Here is a 20,502-nt window from a genome sequence, read left to right on the forward strand (position 1 = left end):
AAAGATCCAGAGCTCCTTCTATTGACAGGTCCCCTGGTCTCATTCACTGTTTCTAATTGTTATTGTCTGCCTATTGGTTGTCTGAAAAAAGATGGAAAATTTTGCATATGAATTTTCTTAATTTGCTAAATTTCCACAAGGAATAATGTTCCCTGTGCTGATTCAAGCAATGGTGTCTGGATACAATTATGATCATTTCCTCTGGGACTACAGGCATCCTCAGAAGATGTGGATTTAGCACATTTAGTTAAAGCTGTCAATAAAATAATTCTGTCAGCGGAAAAAAATAGTTGACATTCATCTGTGTTTGTCCTCTCCATTTCAGTCAGTGTATTCCTTCCTCAGTCCTGCTTCTTTACTAAGACAAGTGGTTTAGATGAACACACTTTCCTTTCATAACCAAGACCTGTAGCAGCATGAAGACATCCACAACTAAATTAATTATTTATACTTTAGGGAAGAGACCTAATGAATACTCATTCAAGGAATGAATCTAAAAGTGCTAATGAAGCTGCCTATCTAAGGACCACTCTGATAGGAAGACTTGTGGGTTCAGACCTGCATGTAATAAGGGTACAGTAGCAACTCAGAGTACTTATATTGTCACAAATGTATTTGCTGTTTTTTCTTGGGCCAACAGTAAAGGCAGATGTGAGATGCTCTACCTGAGCATGACTCTTAATCCAAGGTGTGTTGGCTTGCAGACAGGAAATAGAACTAAGAAAGCCATTCTTCTTCAGACAATGCCTTCTAACCAAATTTTTGTCTCTTGGTTTTACTATTATAAATAGTCCATACACCATTTTTAATATTACTTAGCTGCACTTCATTAAAAAGGTGTGTCAGTACAAAAATAAGTGTGTGTAAAGGCAGAAGGCAAAGAGAAAGACTGGTGAAACACTTGATATTTCTCTCTTTATTGCTCTGTCTTCCAGCCCTCTCACCAGCTTTGCTGTCCTCTGGATGCATTCAAGGGCCTACACGTCCTTTTTTACTGTGAAGCCCAGAAATGCACTCAGGGTGAGGCTGTCTCAACACTGAGAGTAGTGGGGTAGTCACTCTTGGGCTGCTTGTGCTGTGTTTGAAGCACCCCAAGATGGGGTTTGCCCTTTTGGCTGCTGGTGTGCACATTTCTGGCTCACACTGAGCTGCTGCTGACCACCACTCCCAAATCCCCCTCTGCAGGGCTGCTCTCCAGCCACTCATCTCCCCATTTACACTTGTGCCCAGCCTTGCTTTGCCCTGGGTGCAGAACCTGGCACTTGGACTTGTTAAATTTGATCCTATTAATCATGCCAGTACAAGAAGGCTCAATTTAACTCTAGGTAGATCTAATGAGTGTTCAGGTTTTGGTATTGCGGGGGTTTTTTGGAGGGTTTTTTTTGTTTGTTTGTTGTTGTTGTTGTTTTATTTATTTTTTTTTAAATAGCACATTGTTTCAGGTTCTTGCACCAGCCCAAATATTTCCATGGATGCCTCAAGCAAAAAAGCTGGCAACCAGCATATCAACAGTACACAGTACTCACCAAATACTGTTTCAAGCAAACAGCTTGAAATTGCTTATTCCAAGCCAGTCACACTACAGAGAGGCAGGAGAAAGGAACAGAAAGCAGCCAGATACCATTTGGCAACTGGATCTTAGCACTGGCCACATTGGAGACATGAGCAAGACTGGTTTTTTAGCATGTTCTTACTGCCTGTCTCCAGCCAAGGGCAGATATCTGTCAAGCCATTGAGAACAAGAGCAGCCAGAAGCTCATCCCATTTCCCTTTTCCCTGTGGAGATGACAAAGGCAGGCTGCCAGGTTGGTGCTGTGATGTGGTGACTCCTGCAGCACTGCAGATGCATCAGTGAGTTTTAACACCTCAGTGGTGTCTTACTTAAGTCCAGGCCTGGTGTATAGTCTGGAGATCTAAGACAAGACAGAGCATCAGTAGAAGTTCTTCTGTGAGATTGTAGGAAAGGGCAGAATGGGATTTTCTAATCCAAAAACATTCCCTGGAAAATCAGACAAGGTATACATCAGTAAACAAATGAGCACAATAAATATTTATAGACCAATAAGCTAAAGCTTCCTATATCATGAGCACATTACAAAAAAAATTATGTTCCTTTACAGTATCTATAAAGAAAATACAAATTAATTGTTGACTTAGCAAAGAGAGCAAATGTGTTATACACCAAACCTACTGAAGTCTTAGTGCTGACCTGGAAGAAAAACCTGGCAGAATCCAGTGAAGTTAATGAAGTTTGGGAACGATGCAAAATTACCTCACAACCTTCTTACTTCCATAGATACCAGAAACCCAGGAGGCTGGCAGTTGGCTCTCTAGGCTAATATCTCCACAGATGCCTAGGCTTTGCTTACTGAGCTGCCCAGCTAATGAATCAACTCTTTTGATGCCTTGTGTGTGAGAGGAAGAGTGAGGGAACCACTGTTCTCCCACACAAGACCTTATTCACACATCCTTACTCAGTGACAGTGAACTGAAAAAGATCAGTGCTCCTGTTTGCAAGAGCACAGTCTATCAACTTTATTATGATCTGGTGTAGCTGCTACTCCTGAAAGTGTTTTGGCATAAAGCAGTGTTTGCACTCTAAAAGAGTAGTTTTGGCTAGCCCAGTTGTTTTCAACTAGAATGGGTTGAGGAGCTCTTGTCCTGTTGCATTGGAGGTTTTGAGCCTTCAGCTGCTACATCAGCAACTAAATGGGATTATGTGCAATGATAGGTAGCTTCTACTGCACAGGGTGCAAAACTTCTGGTGATGCTGAGAGAAACGTTTAGTTCTGGGCAGTCTGAAAACACACCAGGCTGCAAAGTCTGTCTCACTTCTGTTGTTAAATTTAAGTTTCTGCAACCATTAGTCAGCCTGTATTTGGACTTTGTGATCAAAATTATTACTATAAAGAGAAAAGCACGTGGGAGGGTTTGTTATTGCTGTTTTGTATGTGTCTGCTGGGTTTTGTTTCCCTCAAACAAAAGTTAAAATTTATGGTGCTCCTACAGATGGTCATTGCAGAAAGGCCTCTCTCTCCTCACTATGTCTACGCCTCTCTCCATAAATGTGATTGCTGAGATGTATAATGGTCCTTCCACACATTTCCCTTCTTTGACTTTAGTATAATTCTTTTAACCTTTAAGCATTTGTGTCAGTCCTTATGTTGACAGCAGTGAAAATTATATTTCTTCCTACTGATAACATATATTTAGTCAGATTTTTCTTCCTGCAATATACTTCATTAAAAAAAAAAGACAGTTCATCAAAAGTAAAGTGTTTTCTTAAATTGTTTCCTGAAATGAAAATTGAAAATACTGTTTAGATAGGTAACAACACTTTATTTTGATCTTTGTAGAACAAAACTTTCTAACCTAATTTCAGTATTTTCTTTACTTCATATTTATAAAATAATATAAAGAAAAGCCTAAAAAATGAAACTAAATATATTGACTTTTCAACACTAAATACATTACTTGAGGGACTTTTCAGTTAACAGAATATTTACATGAAAACCTTTTGTTCTGCTACAAATTCTACAAGAAAAGGCATTTCAAAAATCAGGAAACTTAGCTGAAGACATGGCCACCACATGGTTTTAATGGATAGACAAAAAACATGTTGTAGCATCAGGAGATTTCACCAAGTGCTTCATCATTCTAAAGCTAAAAGCTGGTGGTTATTTAATAATGAATTTGCCAGTGCAAAACATTTCATTTTGTGTCTCACAATTAGTTGTCCATCTTCTATAAGCATGTCAGTTTTAGGAATTAGAAAGTTTTAAGCACTTTGATTGTTTCTTTGAACTGACAGTCAATGCCCAACAGATGGTTTCAGAGTAGCTGTCACAGAGCAATGCAGTCATAGTTCCATCAGCTGTTAAAGATCCAGGAAAGATTGCAACAAATGTTCAGGTATTTTATTACTATTTTAAAAAATGTTTGTCTTCCTCTACCTTTTGAGAAACAATTGTTCCTCCAGTCTCATACAAACTATGAAGAGAAATGCACATGGAAAGCTTCTCTTGGAGCCATGAATAAGATACCACCTATGGCAAAATCTGACACACAAGTCGACAGACTTGAAAAACTTACACAGCAGGGAGAACATCAGCTTGTTTTTTGTATAGAAACAATACTTAGAAAACTAAGCATCCTTTATTTTTTTAAATATCACTGACAAAACTCACAGAAATCTGAGCATGGACATAATCCTGTAATACAGATGACATGTAGCATTCTCTGTCTTCATCTTGAATAGAAATACATATTTGTGTGTAGTTTCCATTTGAGAACAGTGTGCTATGGAGGGTGGCAAACCTGAAGATGAAAGAGTTATACAACAGCAACAAAAAATACCTGTATCTTGGTGTAGTCAAAGGTATCTTGTATTTGGAGCTGTAGAAAACAACTTGAGAAAAAGCAAACCTCCTTTACAGCATCTGAAGTTGAGAATTCAGAAATCACTGTCTGCAAAATTGTTATTCTCTTCAGAACTGGCATGAAAATTTGGTCATATTTCAAATAACAATATAAAGCTTAAAAAAGGAGAAAGAAGAATTCTTTAAAAAAAAATAATGAAAGGAGAAGGAAAGGCCAATGGTCTACTGGAACAAAAAAGCAAGCAACAGCTGCCTATATTCAAGATGTTGGTCTGTGTCATGCCTTCTGTAGCCATGTCACTGGTCCTTCACAATGTTTTCACTGTAATGGAATATGCCTTTTATTTTTTAATCAAGTTGAAAACACTAGAAACCTAGCAAGGAACCATAGGAGCAGAAAGCTGTTTTACATTGTCATAGTAACAGAAATTTAACAGTAACCATATTTGCCAGAAATTTGTGAAACATTGCTCTGGGCAAATTTACATTGAACAAATTTCTAATTTGTTGAATAATTATTAAATAATGCCATTCAAATATAATGAATAATGCAATTCTCATTCATATTCACGAAGTACTTTACTTTTAATAGTTGTCATCGGTCTGGACAGTTTGCTTTTTGGGGCACACAAATAGGAATTTATCTGAGATTTTTTTGAAATGTTTTACCTTCTGGAATTCAGAGAAAGGGAAAATAATGAGAGTCTGTGTTATCATGGAAGTGAGTAGCAGAAGCTTAGACAATAGAGTACATAATTCATAACCACAGTCTATTATTTAGGATGAAATGTTCCTCTCGAAAACAAAGATAACAACAAATGAGTGTAGCCATGAAAAAGTCAGACAGCTCACATAACGAGCCTTCTTGGTCCAATTTCCTGCTGCAAAGGGAATCAGAATAAAATTCTGGTCCAAACAAATCCAGAGAGTGTTTGTTAAATAGGATTAGCATTAGGATTAGTGCTGTAACCTCAATTTCTGTTCGTAACATAGAAAGCCAGTTCTGACCAAGTCTAGCTCTTCCAATCCTGCTGTTTACTGTCATGCTACCACTCCCCTATCAGATCAGCTTTCCCACCTTTAGGGGCCTCTTCCTGTAGTGAGAATGTTTAATTTCCTCCTGCTGGCTGAATTCTAATTTCCAGATAGCAATTTGTGTATGACAGACAAAGCTGTGAGATAGGATTCTGCCAAACAGAGGCACATCAAGTGCTTTTGTGCACATTTTCTGGGTGCACCACATGGATATAAGAAAACTCAAACACTTTCTTCCTCACAGATAAGAGTCCTGGGATTTTCTGGGTAAAAAAAAAGGAGAAAGAGAAGTAAGTGAGCATCTGCCTTTGCTAGTGCATGATCTGTCAATAGAGTATTTATGGAAAAACGTGGCCACTTTCTTTCCGCCAGCTCCTCAAACATGAGGTGAGAATGCAAAGGGGTGAATTTCTTGTCTTAAAGATGGAATTGAGCCAGGAGACCATGGGACATGTGCAAAGAGTGTGGAAACCACACCTTATTCAAGAGAGGTTACAAGCTCAGAGGCACAGCCATCCTCTGGGGTGACTTCGTGTGACAGAGGCACGGTGGTTGACATACAAAGAGATGGAGTGCACTGGGCTATGGCAAATCCTGGTCCAGAGGCAAAAGAATCAGGAATATCAAGGAATGGTATTGTACATAAGTGAATCAAAGAAAGGCTGTTACCTTCACCTGCTTTCCGGGGTGTAAGTTTATCCACAGATATAAAAAAAATTTAAAAAGTGATTTTGACATCTATTTGTCTACCTGCTACAGTGGGAACAGCTGGACATTGAGCATTTTCCAAGGAAATCTCTGGATCTACTTAGATTTTTAAAATATTTTTGTTTCTTATTTGCAACTGATATTAATTTTCCTTGTCTACATTTATCTTACACAAAATCAATGGGCCTCAGCACATTACAAACATTGTAGCAGTTTCTCTTTAAGCTTGCAATATATTTCTTAATCATCCTTTCTATTAATAATCCTTGTACACATACAGTTATTCAATATTTAAAACTAAAACTGTAAATGAAATATAGTGCCTTACTTCAGTTTAAAACTTGTACAAAACCAAAGCTTTTTTTTTTAAAAAAATCCTTCAGCTCTTTCAAGATCCATTAAAAAGTACCACTTATAGAAGACAATCATTTTAAGCCTTAGCGGCACAATATTATCTTTTTTTACATTAAAATTTGTAAGAGCAAAGCTGTAAAATAAAACTCCCTTTTGTTTTCCTCTTCTGTTCTTCAGCATTTGTAGTGGAAGAAAAATACCTGCTCTATGGTAAGTCCCTGAAAAACAAATTTTATCAGCATTTTTGTTAGTTCAACACATCTACTCCATGTATTTTAAATGTGGTATCAGGAGAAAGATAATTTCTTAAATTTAATTTCTTAAATTTAGGAAGTAAAGAGGAAGAAAAGTTAGTCAGCTCTACCAAAATTTTCAAGAGGTGGTTATCTTTATTCAACTGCTATACAAGTTTTGCATTTAGAACCAGATGCTTATGAATCTGTACATCAAAATTCCCTCCAAAAGACGTCTGCTTTAGAGATGGATAATTTTAGACTCTGACCTTTGAAGCTTTTGAAACAAATCATCACCTAGAGTCTAAAAGGGGCACTTTAAGAGAAGAGATTTTTATCCAGAAGGGTACATCTCATTTTTCTCTTTATCCTAGCAAATCACTACATGTCCCCATCCTTGACATTTAATTGCAGCTAAAGCAGGTGGGGAAGGGGTGGGGGGGGGGGAGACAGGAGGTGTTTCCATTGCAATAAATGGCTATGCTTCTTTTTCTACACTTACTACTTTGAAAAACAAGGGAGCCTAATTGCCTTTGAAAGAAGTGCTCAAGCTTATTTTAAGCTAAATTTAAGTATATTTGTTGAAATGTGTCACTCTGATGATCTGATTCCCCCTTTGGATTTCACATAGGTAAGAAATTTTTTTATGCTCTGCTACAATTTTAAAGGGAAACAAAGCAGTTTTAAACATTTTTTTTCTTTTACAATAGTTGAAGAATATATTTTTGTGGCAGGCAGATATAACCTGTGCCCCAGGCCTGACTGACACTAGCCTTCCAAAATCCAGAACTGGCTACCATTGCATTAGCTCTTCTCCCATGTGTGTATCACAGTACAAATCGAAGTAGGCCGGCATCCCTAAGATGTAACATCTGTCACTGGCCTTGTGACATCTGTGATTATAAGCAGCCAGAAACTCACTTATTTTGCTCTATCAGTCCTCATCTAATAGAGTTGGGTTGTTACTGCTTTAAGAAAAGGAATTGGCAAATGGTGAAATGTACAGGGAGGCAAAAAATGTAACCTTATTATCACAGAATGATTGAGGCTGGAAAGAACATCTGGTCCAACATCCCTGCTCAAGTAGGGCTAGTTGGCCAGAACTGCATCCAGACAGCTTTTGAATATCATGGAGGATGGAGATTTCACAGCCTCTCTGGTCGACCTATGCCAGTTCTTGGTCACCCTCTCAGTGAAAAAGTATTTCCTGGGGCCCAGGAGAAACCTCCTGTGTTTCATTTTCTGCCATGGTTTTGCAGATAAGCTGCAGAAAAAGAATTTCCATAAGATACCATGTGCTTGTGAGTACCAGTGGGTTGGCCTATTTTCCCTTGCCTACTCTTCCTCAGCTTATGTCATTTGCTGAAGCTGGATGTAAGATATAGCATGTTCCACGAAAAATAAGATGAAAATGTTTTCCAGCAGAGAAACCTTATTTCAGGGTAAGTTTCTCCAGGAGTTTCTATTAGGTCCCAGTGTTCACGGTGAAGTTATGGCAGAACTAGCCTGACTTTAGTAATCATCACTTCATGGTGGATTGCAGTGGTTCAGTTTTGTAAATGAAATGGCAGTTAAAAAAACATCAAAATGAGGTATGGATAAACATTTCAAAGTGCAATTTCATATATTTCCCATCAATTTATTCCTCCTCTAATGAACATCCAGAACAAGAAAAGCTCTTATATTCTCCACCTCTTGACTTTACAGCATCCACAGACTCTACAAAATAAAATGCTACCAAATCACCTATTTGTCTCCACATTAAAAAAAAAAAAGGTTTTCTTTATAATTTCTTTCAGAGTATTTTGCCTTGATGGTGCATTTAGACTAAGCTTTAAAAGTTTTTTTTCCCCAACAAAATTAAAATTATGCTTGGTAAAAAAAAGAAAACAACAACAACAAAACAACAAACAAACAAAACAAAACAAAATAAACAAAAAAAAACATTTGCAAGAAATCATGTGATACCCAAATTCTGGACTTTAAGGTAGTGTGGTATGGAGAAATCACCTTTTTGCTTGAGACACATCCAAAGTGCCAAAACCTCTTAAGATGCATGACTAGATCAGTACAGGAAGAGGTTCTCTCATTTTCAAGAGGTTATCCACAAACACAGAAATTTAAACTGTAAAGTGCAGTTTGCTTCTTTGCTTTTTGTTTTTATTTGGCCACCCAACAAGAAAGAAAATGAAGCAGAAAAAAAATCCACTGTGCACTGAGCTTGTCTCTGCATTGCTGAAGTTTCCCCCTTCCCTTCATGGCCCCAGTACGTTTACCACAGCATCCTGTCTCCTGCATGTGCTGTGGGTGAGCTGCAGTTTGTGAATGGTATATGTGTTTGTCTTTTCCCCCAAGGTCAGAAATAAGAGGTGGTTTCAAAGGCAGGTTTACTACGTTATTGTCCTTTGTGAAAAACAGAGCCATTTAATCTCCCTAATAGTGACTCTAATTAAAGATGCAAATATTCAATTAATTTGGAATACGCAGTGGGCTTCACAATTGAGTGAAATAATATGAATGAAGTAATTGGCCTGGGACCACAATTTATCTTTATACTCTCTCCATTTCACAAAGACATTACTTTGCTAAGAGTTATGTTTTATTCACACACTTGAGTACCAAAGCCCTGGGGATCTGGGATATTTAATTACAACACAGAAGCACACAGAACAGTTACAACTCACAGGATATGTTTTCTATATTCCCCACCCTGTTAGCACACAGCTCCCTGCTTTGCTGTCCTGGGAAAGAGGTGTATGGAAGGAAATGGCTTTGAGGAATGTGTATTTATGAAGTGCTTAGAAGCCTGTATCTCAAACCAATCTTTTTGCCTGAGCAAGACTGGTAAATTATCATTACTCTGCAAATCCCTTGTAGTAAAGGAATTACACAGTGTGCCATGATGGAGAGAAGCAAACCAAGGGGAAACCTTTTAGTAGTGGGAAGATGAACAGCACCATGCAACAGGCCCAGACCTATTGGCTGGGAGTGAGGAGATCTTAATTTGTGCTCTATTACTGCCCCAGATGTTGTATGAGTTGTTGGATGAATCCCCTCTACGTCTTGCAAACCGGTAGTCCCTTGGTGATTGTTGGAGCAATTCCCTTTTCCTCCCTAGCTCGTTGATGCTAATGACAGGCTTTCTACTCATCATCTGGATATTGCCCAAGGGTCACAGTGAAGACAACTCCTTCCAGGTGTAATAGAAAAAAATACCTGACAACCAGAACAGCTCCTACTCTGGCCACTACCACAGAGAAAGGCCTTGCAAAATATTCTCTCGCATGGGAAAGGATTTTTGTATGGGACTAGTATCTTATTAGGAGGGTTTTTCCAACAAAATATACAGGCATCTTCCACTGGAATACCAGGATTAGCTCTCAAAGTACACCATCTTATTAGTTAAATGGAATGTCTTGTCTCACAGCAGCTGCTCACATGAGGTGGTATCTTTTTCCAAACAAATAAAGGAAATACCTGGGGAGTTCTCAGTCAGAGATATGTTCTGTCTGTCTGGAGCATAAAGCCAAAAATCAGGCTATAAGGCCCAGGAACAAGCACATTCAAATGATTGGTAATTGCTGAATATCAAGTTCCAGGGCATCTATCACTACCCTAATGTCCTTTCACCTCCAGTGAACTGTGAAGCGTTTATAAATGACAATGTTGCATGAACTCAGTCAGGGGATGCATCCCCTCATTTTCTCTTAACAGCAAGGCATGGGTTTGGTATGCCAGACTCAGCATCAGTAATCAGAGGCTGGACATGAGGCATCATTGTGTGCTCACAGCCCAGAAAGACAAATGTGTACTGGGCTGCATCCAGAGCACCAGGCCAGCAGGGCAAGGGAGGGGATTCTGCCCCTCTGCTCTGCTCTGCTCTGCTCTGCTCTGCTCTGCTCTGGTGAGACCCCACCTGGAGCACTGCATCCAATTCTGGGGTCCCAGCACAGGAAAGACAAGGATCTGTTGGAGTGAGTCCAGAGGAGGCCACCCAGGTGATCAGAGGGCTGGAGAACCTCTCCTTTGAGGAAAGGCTGAGAGAATTGGGGTTCCTCAGCCTGGAAAAGAGAAGGCTGACCTAATTGCAGCCTTTCAGTACCTGAAGGGAGCTAACAAGAAAGATGGATTTTGTCTGCAGATATTTACTTTGTTACTTTTTCTCAAAACCATCTTAGCTGCAGAACTGAGTTCATCTTCGATAAAACCTGTCATAGGATTAGGGTTCCACTCTGTAATCTTGTCAGAGTAGCACCTTCTTATTTTATGTCTTAAAGTTGATCTAGGCATTGAAATTCTTGTGCTGTATTTCCTTATATTTATTCAAACATGTTTTTCATAACTTCCCTTGCCCCCTGAAAATCCCTAGCCAAATTGTAGCCAGATGTTTGGCACTCTTGAAGAAATACTGCAGCAGCAAGAAAACGTGTGTTTAGAAAAATCTGAGGCAAAATCGATTTCAATAATAAAACATATTTCATTTTCAAGTGCCTGAGATATTATTAAAAAGAAGGAGCAGAACAAATAGGCAAGGAAACAGGAAAGATATGTTGACAGAGCTCTAGCAAACATTCAGCAGGAAATTTGAAATTAAACTGATGCTCACATTATGCCTTTTGTAATGGCATCCACTAAGGAGTCCCTGGGCAGGATTCCACTTCCTCCCGAAAGCTAAAGATTACTATTATATTAATTTAATGTGTGCTCTCTCTGGTTGTAATGTCTATTTAGAATGCAAAAAGTCTTACATAGTTACTGCCCTTTTTATTTAGCATTGCATCAAACGATTGAACAAATAACAAAAAAATTGTTCTTAAGCAACATTAAGCTTGCAATACCAGGCTGTTACAAGGCAAAAACTTCAGAACTTATTTTACCTCCATTATGTACTGGAGGATAATGACAATGCCCAGGTTCATCTGACTGCTTTCCCTCAGAAAGCCTCTCCAGTTCCTGCAGAGACGGTGACCTCAGGAAGTGGTAGGACTGAGGCAATTGTTTGTTTTGGGTCAATTGGAATTGCATTTCAGGAAACACATCTCTCTTCATTCACCAGAGAGGCAGCCTAAGACAACTGCCCAGCTACCTTAGCCAGCTGAGGTAATTCCTTGCCATAAGGCCACATGAATACTCTCCATTTCTGAAGCAATAGAATACAGCTGCAAAGTACACTTCTCTGGCAAAAAAAATTCAGAATTTATGTTTGCTGTCTTTACTTCACCACTGAGTTTATACAATAAACCCCAACTTTCTGTTGGAGGCTCACTATCTTATCATACCTCACTGTCTTCTAAGCTGCAGGAGAAAGGAAGGTCAGCGGACACAAGTTTTTATTTCAAGTCTTCTGAACAGGGTTGGAAAGGCAAGTCTGTTTTTTTAATAATTTCTGTCTCTGAACATGTCTTTTCTCCTCTGTAATTTCTTGTTTATTTTTAGTATCAATAATTCTATAGCAACAAGCAGGCTGTACTCTATATACAAATCAGGAATACTTTAAAATGCAAACATCAGCATTTTAACAAGCTAAACAAGGGACAGCATGCTAATTCTGTATAGGATTTTCAAGTGAGCTATCCTCAGAGGACCATATAATCATTAAAACAAAGAGGTTTGAAAATTGAAATTAATATTGCACTTCAGCATGCCAGAGAAAATTCTATTGGGTCTTTATATGTTTTTCCTAGCTCAAAGACTCATGCTCACTTTCTTATGAGTGTAACAACTTGGCTTTAACTTGGTATTTGTGTGGATATCAGGTGCTTCGATAATCACTTAAAGATTTTGCTTTTATGCTTTGGAGGAAAGGGGAGTTCCAGGTAGAGTATAATAAAGGTCAGAAAGCTCAAAGGAGGAAAAAAAGACAAGAATAGTAACACTGGCAAATCTTTAAATAAAATCTCTGGTGCCAAGAACACCATCTTTTGTAACTGAAAGATTAGTGGGTTTTGCGATTTCATTTATCATAAATCCCAGATGTATTTGGGTGGGACAATGAAAAACACCTGGGGGAATTAGATACTGCAATCCCATTAAAAATAAGAAATCAGTTTTTTTAAAAAACCCTGTCTCTCAAGATTAAAAATAAATGTTTCTATTTGGTTTTACTCCTGCTAGGTCCTGCAAAACATTGTGTACAGGACATTATAACTTAATCATACAAAGGAAAAAAAAAACTGAATAGAAGAAAATTTATACCTTCTGGAAAGGCCCGAAGGGGACAGTTCTCCACCTCCAGTCTGCAGTGAACTGTAGTCACCAAAATGCAGCTAATTCAGTGCCATTTCAACCTTTTGTGTTCCAGAATTTCTGGATTTTTCAGCAGCCCCTTCAAGCTAGAAAGTCCCAAGCAGTTCAGCCTCCATATATATTATGGTTACAGAGTACAAATGTTTCACTTGGAAAACAAGGTTATTCTTAGTGTCATTTCAAGAAATGCTTCCTGAGAGATAAATTAAAAAGCTTGTATTTTTCAAAATTGCTGTGCCTGAGAAATCAGTTAATGCAGAGATAGTTAATTTTTGAAAAGACATCCTCAAAAATTTATTTGCCTGGTTGACTGGTCGGCAGCATTTTTCAGACCCATGTGGAGAAATTTCTCTGATTAGACATTCAGTAAAGGAATAGGATAGCTGTTGGACAGCTCCTTAGGTGGTATATTCAGTAATCTTTTGTAAACTTTTCATGAGCTGTCACCATTCTCAAATCGAAGAAGATGTCTGGGGCTATTTGCAGAATGCCAAGTGTTCAGCTCTAAATCTGACTGTTGCATTTGGAAAGAACCCAGGTGATGATTATGCAGGCAGAGGTTAAGATCTGAGTACTTGAGTTCAGCTGTTCCCGAGCCATCGCTTGGGGAAAGTTCACTGGTATTTTTAAATTTTGACAAGAACAACATTCAGCACAACCACAGGCCATTTACCAAATGAGACTTTATTAAAAATGCCATATTATGCATCATTCAGCCAGCTGACTTTCATTAAAAACCAAATATCTATTGAAAAGGGATTCTGAAAAGGCCAGTTATGTCTCAAAACTCTTAACATAATATGACTTATTTTACTACTAATGTCTTTGGCAGTGGGGGATACAAGGTTATTCCTAAGTAAATCCTCTAAAATATATTGTGAGCTCTCACAGAAGCTATGGATGCTATAGGCTTGCTGCTTGATTGAAAAGAAGCTTTGACTCTCCTTGTCTTCCTTTATATATATATATATATATAGCTATCTTTTGGGACTACATGAAAAGGTAAAGAACCAGCAAATTTTCTTTACACACTCAAGTTTTGACCATCTCAGTCCAGTTACTGTTTGCTCTGCCATTTAAACTTATTATTCTCTGAAACTTCAATAGCTGTACTGCTTTACTATTTCCCATGCCTTTTGTTCTTCTTTTTACCTCATGTAGTGTATTCATCTCCCTGCTGCATCCCTTTTCTGCCAGCCTTTCCTGAGTGTCTTTGCTGAACTAATACAAGCTAAGATAAAAGCAGGCCCATTTTCAATGAGGGCAAGTTTTTAGCTTGTTAGAACCAACAGGAGAGTGAAGCTGTCTTTACCTAGGGACACACTGAAACCAATGGCAATCTGACTACATGGTGTTGTGGCAACCATGAGCAAAGTGACTGATTTGGGGGTGAAGTGGAAGAAAAACAGCCCAGAAGAGGGAGATCAAAGCAGGCTTGTCTGAAATTTATTTGCAGCACTGACTTCTGCTTGCACACCTCTGGATGAACGAAGAGTTTTCCTCCTCAGGTGAAAGCACATCTATTTCTACACACTTTTATTAGAGCTGGCAGCTTGTCATTCCAGTACATCCTTCTGTTGCAGTGTATTACATGGCACAACATAGCAGTGTGATGAAATGGAATGTCAGAGCTACATCAGATATATTTGGAGTTATATGTGCCTGTGTCCAGCGGGGGAAAAACACCATTAGATCACAGAGCCATTTCACTAGGTGGCACGTGTGGTTAGGAGTCACTTTTTTGCCAAGCTCAGCTATTCTTATCATAATAGGAAGCTCATCTATGTCATTTACCTCCTCAGTACCACAAAATTAATATGAAACAATTAAACAATTTTTAATTTGTCCATCATTTTGTCACCTGCAACATGGAAGTTGCATAATGAACGTATGGATTGATCCAGGAGGCAAAATAAAATGGAATTCCAGTGTTCACAGAATTTTTATTAGGGATCTGCAAGAAGCTGAAGTGATGTTTTTATTAATAAATTGTACCATTGACATTGCCTGGGTAAGTTTCAGTCAGGGGAACACCAGAGTGAGTGAGGGTTGCACAGTCTAGCATGTAAATCTGGTCTCAGGGAACTTATTCTTTGTTTCTTATTCAGGTGGTGACCTGCCCTGGGCTTTAGAGGAGGCCACTCAGTTTTCTGAGAGGGAGATTCAGTTGCAATCAAAATTATATCATTCATTTTGAAAGGCGTTTTTAGTCCATTTAAGAATCACAAACCCATTTCTTGATGAGGATTACATTTTCTTATTTTCAGCAAAATGCTATTGTCATGGGATTTTAATGTTTCTGTTGGGATTTTTTGTTTTCTTCTCTTTTGTTTGCAAACAGAAGCAAAAGTGTATTTTTCCAAGTACCTCTACTTTCCAGCAATTGAGACTGCAAAGGAAGTTTTGCTTTTTATAACTCCATATGAGGCCCAAGCTTCAAGCCATGCTTCCAAACACTATTGTAATACTACAGAAGACAACAGCACCCAATATTAAGAGCGGGGATGGGTGAGGAAAATACATTTTCTAGGACAGCTGGACATGTGCCTTCATGGTATGACAAGACATGGCATTGTCATCAGTGGCTGTAAAAGTAGCAAAACAAATTGCATCACTTATCCACTGTAAAGGTTCAGCGAGGTCACACCTGCATGGCCTGGTTTAGGAAGTTCCAGCAGTTTTATATTTGCTTAATTTTTACTTTCCAGGAGACAGCAGCAAAGGATTATGTGCTCCATCTTCTCCTTAAACTGAGGGGATTTTCTGACCTACTGAGTTATACACTGCCTGAAGATACTAGATTGTCTAAGTAGGAAAACATTAGCATTGTAACAGAACTCATTAATAGTAGCACATTCTTCAGAGCTTGACATTATAGGGGCACTCGAGTTACAGACAGACCCAAAGAAGAGGGAATGGAAATGGCCTCACCGGGCCCCACAGATATTTCTGTACTTGTGCGTGCTGTCCTGAGAAACATGGATGTTTCACGTCTAACAAACACTTTCTTTTCTTCAGAGTGAGTGGTTGAAAAGTCCTTTTCTGGAGACATTAATCTTGACTTTGTAAAGGGAAATTATAGTTATTATAGAATAGTCAAAACCTGTATAAAAAGGATTAGACAAAAGTGTGCCTAAAAGTAAGCATATACGGAAAAATGAAGCTAGAGGATAGCAGAATTCCAGCACTTTACAGTGCTTTAAATTCTAACATTTATTAGCTTTTCAGCTTTGTAACCATTTTGGTGATAGATAACTAGATTGTTCCGTTCTCCCCTTCCCTTTTAATTTTAGATAAAAATAGCCTGATGACTCCTTCTAACCTTAAGAGAAAAGATTTCATATTTTAAACTCTTTTCCATAGAATGTCTCTGATCATCACCTCAATGCTCCAAGGTATCTTGTGCAATTGTATTTATATATGGCTCCTATTCTGAACTGAATTGAGTGCTTTGAAGATGATAAACTTGGGAAGCTGACCTGGGACATAGTTGCATATATTTCTGTATAAAAAGTGTTATGAAACAAAGAAAATTCATCTATAAAACAGAAAAAAAGTGACTCACCTGATTCTTTTTTCTTACAGATGCACACTGCTTGCCTTCCCATTATTTTCCCTTCAGGAGAAAACAGATTTATGACAACATTTAATTTTCTGTCATTTCTGCAGAGTCCTTATAAATGAGAAGCAGGCAAGGATGTCATTTGATAGCGGGCGCATTTGTCCACAAATGCTTAATTATATCAATAATGAAAGGTTTCTTGTTGATCATGTTCTGTAAATATGCAAGTGTGAAATTTTACTGACTTAAATACAGTATTGGTGTATATCAAAGATGGATGCTGCTATGCTTAAATGTTCATCAACAAAAGTAGTTTTTGAAGTCGGGTTTGTGAAATTATCATGTATGTCATGCTCATTACTCACACAAGCCACATAATTAAGGAATTGCACATGAAACCCCATAGCAGAAGTGATTAATCAACTATGTGGAAGTAATTAAACACCTGAATAATTTCAAAAACTGGTTTGCAATCCAAACACCAAAGTTATTCAAACATCTTTGAATATTATGGTGATAATTAATGGATAAAATAGTGGAAAACAAAATTTGTCCAAAACCATATTTATTGGTAACTTTTGGTTTCCTCAGCTCAGAGTATGTAAATGGAATTTATTACCTGCTGTGAAATCAGAGTGAAAAGGTAATAAATACATGTTTATTTGTCTTCATTCAACTCCCTTGGTCTTTTCAGTAAAATATTTCGGTCTTAATACTTTCAAAGCAACATAAGGAAGTTAGTTGTAATTCCATTACGTCCTTTTAAGACACAGCACATCAAATAAATAGATATTAAATTCTCAGGTCTTGGTAGCTTATGCCAGTTTTGTAATTTCCCATTAAAAAGAAACAGAAATTATTTTTAAAGGAGCATTTCACCCTGAGTGCCACTAAACAGCTGATAAATCCAGTCCTTGTTTTGATTTAGTGTGTCAGAAAATGACTCATTTGTTCATTACGACATTAACTCATTCAGAACAGTACTTTGTCAGGGAAGTGCAGCTACTATAAAACTAATCATCTCAAATTATCTACTCCCTGGAAAGACAAGGATACATACCTCCTTCTCATGATGGCTGGAAGCATAGCTGGCCTCAAAAAATGGCTTAAGCTTTAAACTGCTTTGGTCTTAGAAACCAGTATTCTTAGAAACCAACTAACAAACATCAGAGACAAGTATTCTCAGAATTACCCCAATTCATTAGGGTAGATTAGTTTAAAACAGCACTACCAGAGTATCCACAAAATCACAGGATGGGTAAGGTTGGAACATTTCCATCCCTCTAAATATTTCTAAATAGAGAGAATGAGGAAAAAATGTTTGTGAATATTGTCACGCCTTTGGTGGGGCAGAGGGTGCATCACTCACTGTGGTAGCTGGCTATACTCTGCTAAAAAGCTCTCTTCTGTGAGGACTCCAGCAGCTATCCCTGTGCAGTGCAGCCAGTTGTGGAAATCAGGGTTCATGACATGGTGGTGCTGACAATATTTAGTCCCCTTGGATTCTCCTGCTTACCTTCCATCCAGTTTTAGGGATCCCTTCCTCTTCATCATATGTGATTGAATTGCCTGGTACGGGAACTTTGCTGTCAAGGGAGTCAAACCTGAATGCAGGCGAGCGAAAGGACAGTCCTGGCTGTCAGAGTGAAGAATGGACAGAGTGCAGAAATTAGTAATTTCCTAGGTTATGAATTCAATTTTGGATTTGCAGCTGCCTTTGATATTGCTTATATAGGCTGTTGTTTATTTATCTTAGAAGAACATCTACACATCTCAGCTGGGTTTAGAGGTTGTTGGTGATACATGGAGTACAGGAGATGTATTGTTGAGGCTGGTGATCAGCTGCCTGTGCTATACTAAATCCACATTTTTATCTCCACAGCCACATTTTTCTGCAGCTACTTGGACCAACTGTGAAACATACCTGTAACCTCTGTTCTACCAGGAACACCAAAGAAAATGCAGTGTTTTCCTTGGAGAACTCTGAAAACAGTTTCCTGAGTGTCTGTCAGTCCTTTTAACTTTCAGGAGTAATTTTTCTGGTAGATGAAGAGAGGTCGTTATCTTACTCTACTTAAAGGTTGTGGGTTAGAAAGGTTTTTTGTTCTTACTATTGTAACAGGTTTGTATTTCCAATTTGCTTAACTCATCTGGAGAGTTGTGAAAGAGACTCTTCAAATAAGGTGAGGAAATCATGTGCTTAGATTTTTCTATGAATTAATCAAAGATTATGGCAAAGATTGTTTCCCTCTTCTTCGACATTGTTTCTCTCTGGTTACTGTACCATTCTTGTTCCAGTGAGCTGACATATTTGAGAAACAAAAAGCTGCATGGCTTGAAACAAAGAATAGGAGCCTGCAACAGTTAGGGTGATGAAAGAAATGGGTTTTGTCACTGAACAGGATTAAGCCACTATGAAGTAAAGTGAATATAGAGATACATAGTTCAGACTCTGACAGAGTTTCATTAGGTGTGTTCCTGTTAAAGAGATAAGTGCTTCAGCTGAGCTTTCATACTAACAATCCTGAGGCTACTTTTCTACCTTATTATAAATTCAGCCACAATGCAGATTGCAGATTATGTTAACAAAAACTGAAATTAAGAGCTGTCATGGAGTGTCTTCTATTCTGGGAATTTTCAGGGCTTGCTTTTCAATACGATAAGGTAACCTGCAGAGACACAAAAAGGAGATGAAATTAATTTTTTTAATGGAATATTTTTAAGACTGTTCTGAATCCATTTAAAAAGTGGGCTTTTTCTTCTTGTTTGTCAGTTCGGTTGATTTTGGAGGGATTATCTTTTTTTGCGTCATTATTTTCTGTCCTTGTGCTCTTTGAAATGTATTATCCAAGACTGCTTACTTCTATTGGAGGCCAGTTATTTTCCTACTATTTCAGAGCAATGGTTTTCTAACCAGAAGCAGATCCAAAGCTAAGTCACAGATCCAGCCACTTCCTCTATATTGTGGATATTTAGTATCTGAATATTCTTCTAGTAGAGGAGCCTTCCATTTTTCAGTGCATACATCAACCTTGAAGGTGATTTTGAATGAAAAAACATATAAATATGCCATCTAATTGAGGTCTGTCCTTCAGAGAATTAATACCTACATTTGAGTGTTAAATAACACGATATAATTTGTCAGCATGATGTTCATTTTTTGTTAGTACTGATTTTATTGAAATCACAGCAGAAATGAATTTGAAAATAAGGGCTTTGTTTAATTCTCTGAGTTGATGGGATGCCAGATTTCAGTGGCATTAGATGGACTGTAATGGAAAACATTTTCCTATAAGAAGAACTATATTCTGTAGCTGTAGGAGACTGAAAAAAGGTGGTCTCTCATTGCCCCTTGCCACAGATAAACTCATGGTGTGTATTCACTGGAGTTTATTCATATTGATTTTTCATTTTATAAATCACTTTACCATTGCAGCACCTTGACAAGCTTATATGTTAAAGCACAATACATTAATATTTACTTTCTGCCTAAAAAGCCACACACAGGCTTTCCTTGCTAATGATATTCAAGCATGAATGAAAAGAGGTTGAGAAAAGCAATCTCTACAATGGGAATCCATCTGATTTATTATACCCCTGAAGTGGGAAATTATTATAGTTGTAATAATATACTTTCACATAAGCTGCCACAAGTGGAGAGAAGCTTGGCCAATAAAGACCCATTTTCTGAAATGGAAGAAGTCAAATGGTCAGTCCTTCAATGTCCGGCCAAAAGGCAGCTATCAAAAACTTCCTCAAGACATCAGTAAGGGGGAAGGGAAGCTGTCTAAAGAGTGCAGTGTTTGTTGAGCACCCATGGGGAGGGAGTAGGGAAAGATTCCCCAATGTTTGCATTAGATATGAGCTGTGTCTAAAATAACAGACAGAAGATTTATTTCCCTGGAGCTTAGCCATTTAAGACAAAATTGCACATCTGCAGATGGCACAGATGCAGTGGGTGTTGGTGCACTCAGGGAAGCCAGCC

Source organism: Coloeus monedula (assembly GCF_965178545.1).
Source record: "Coloeus monedula genome assembly, chromosome: 5".
NCBI classification, from domain to species: Eukaryota; Metazoa; Chordata; class Aves; order Passeriformes; family Corvidae; genus Coloeus; species Coloeus monedula.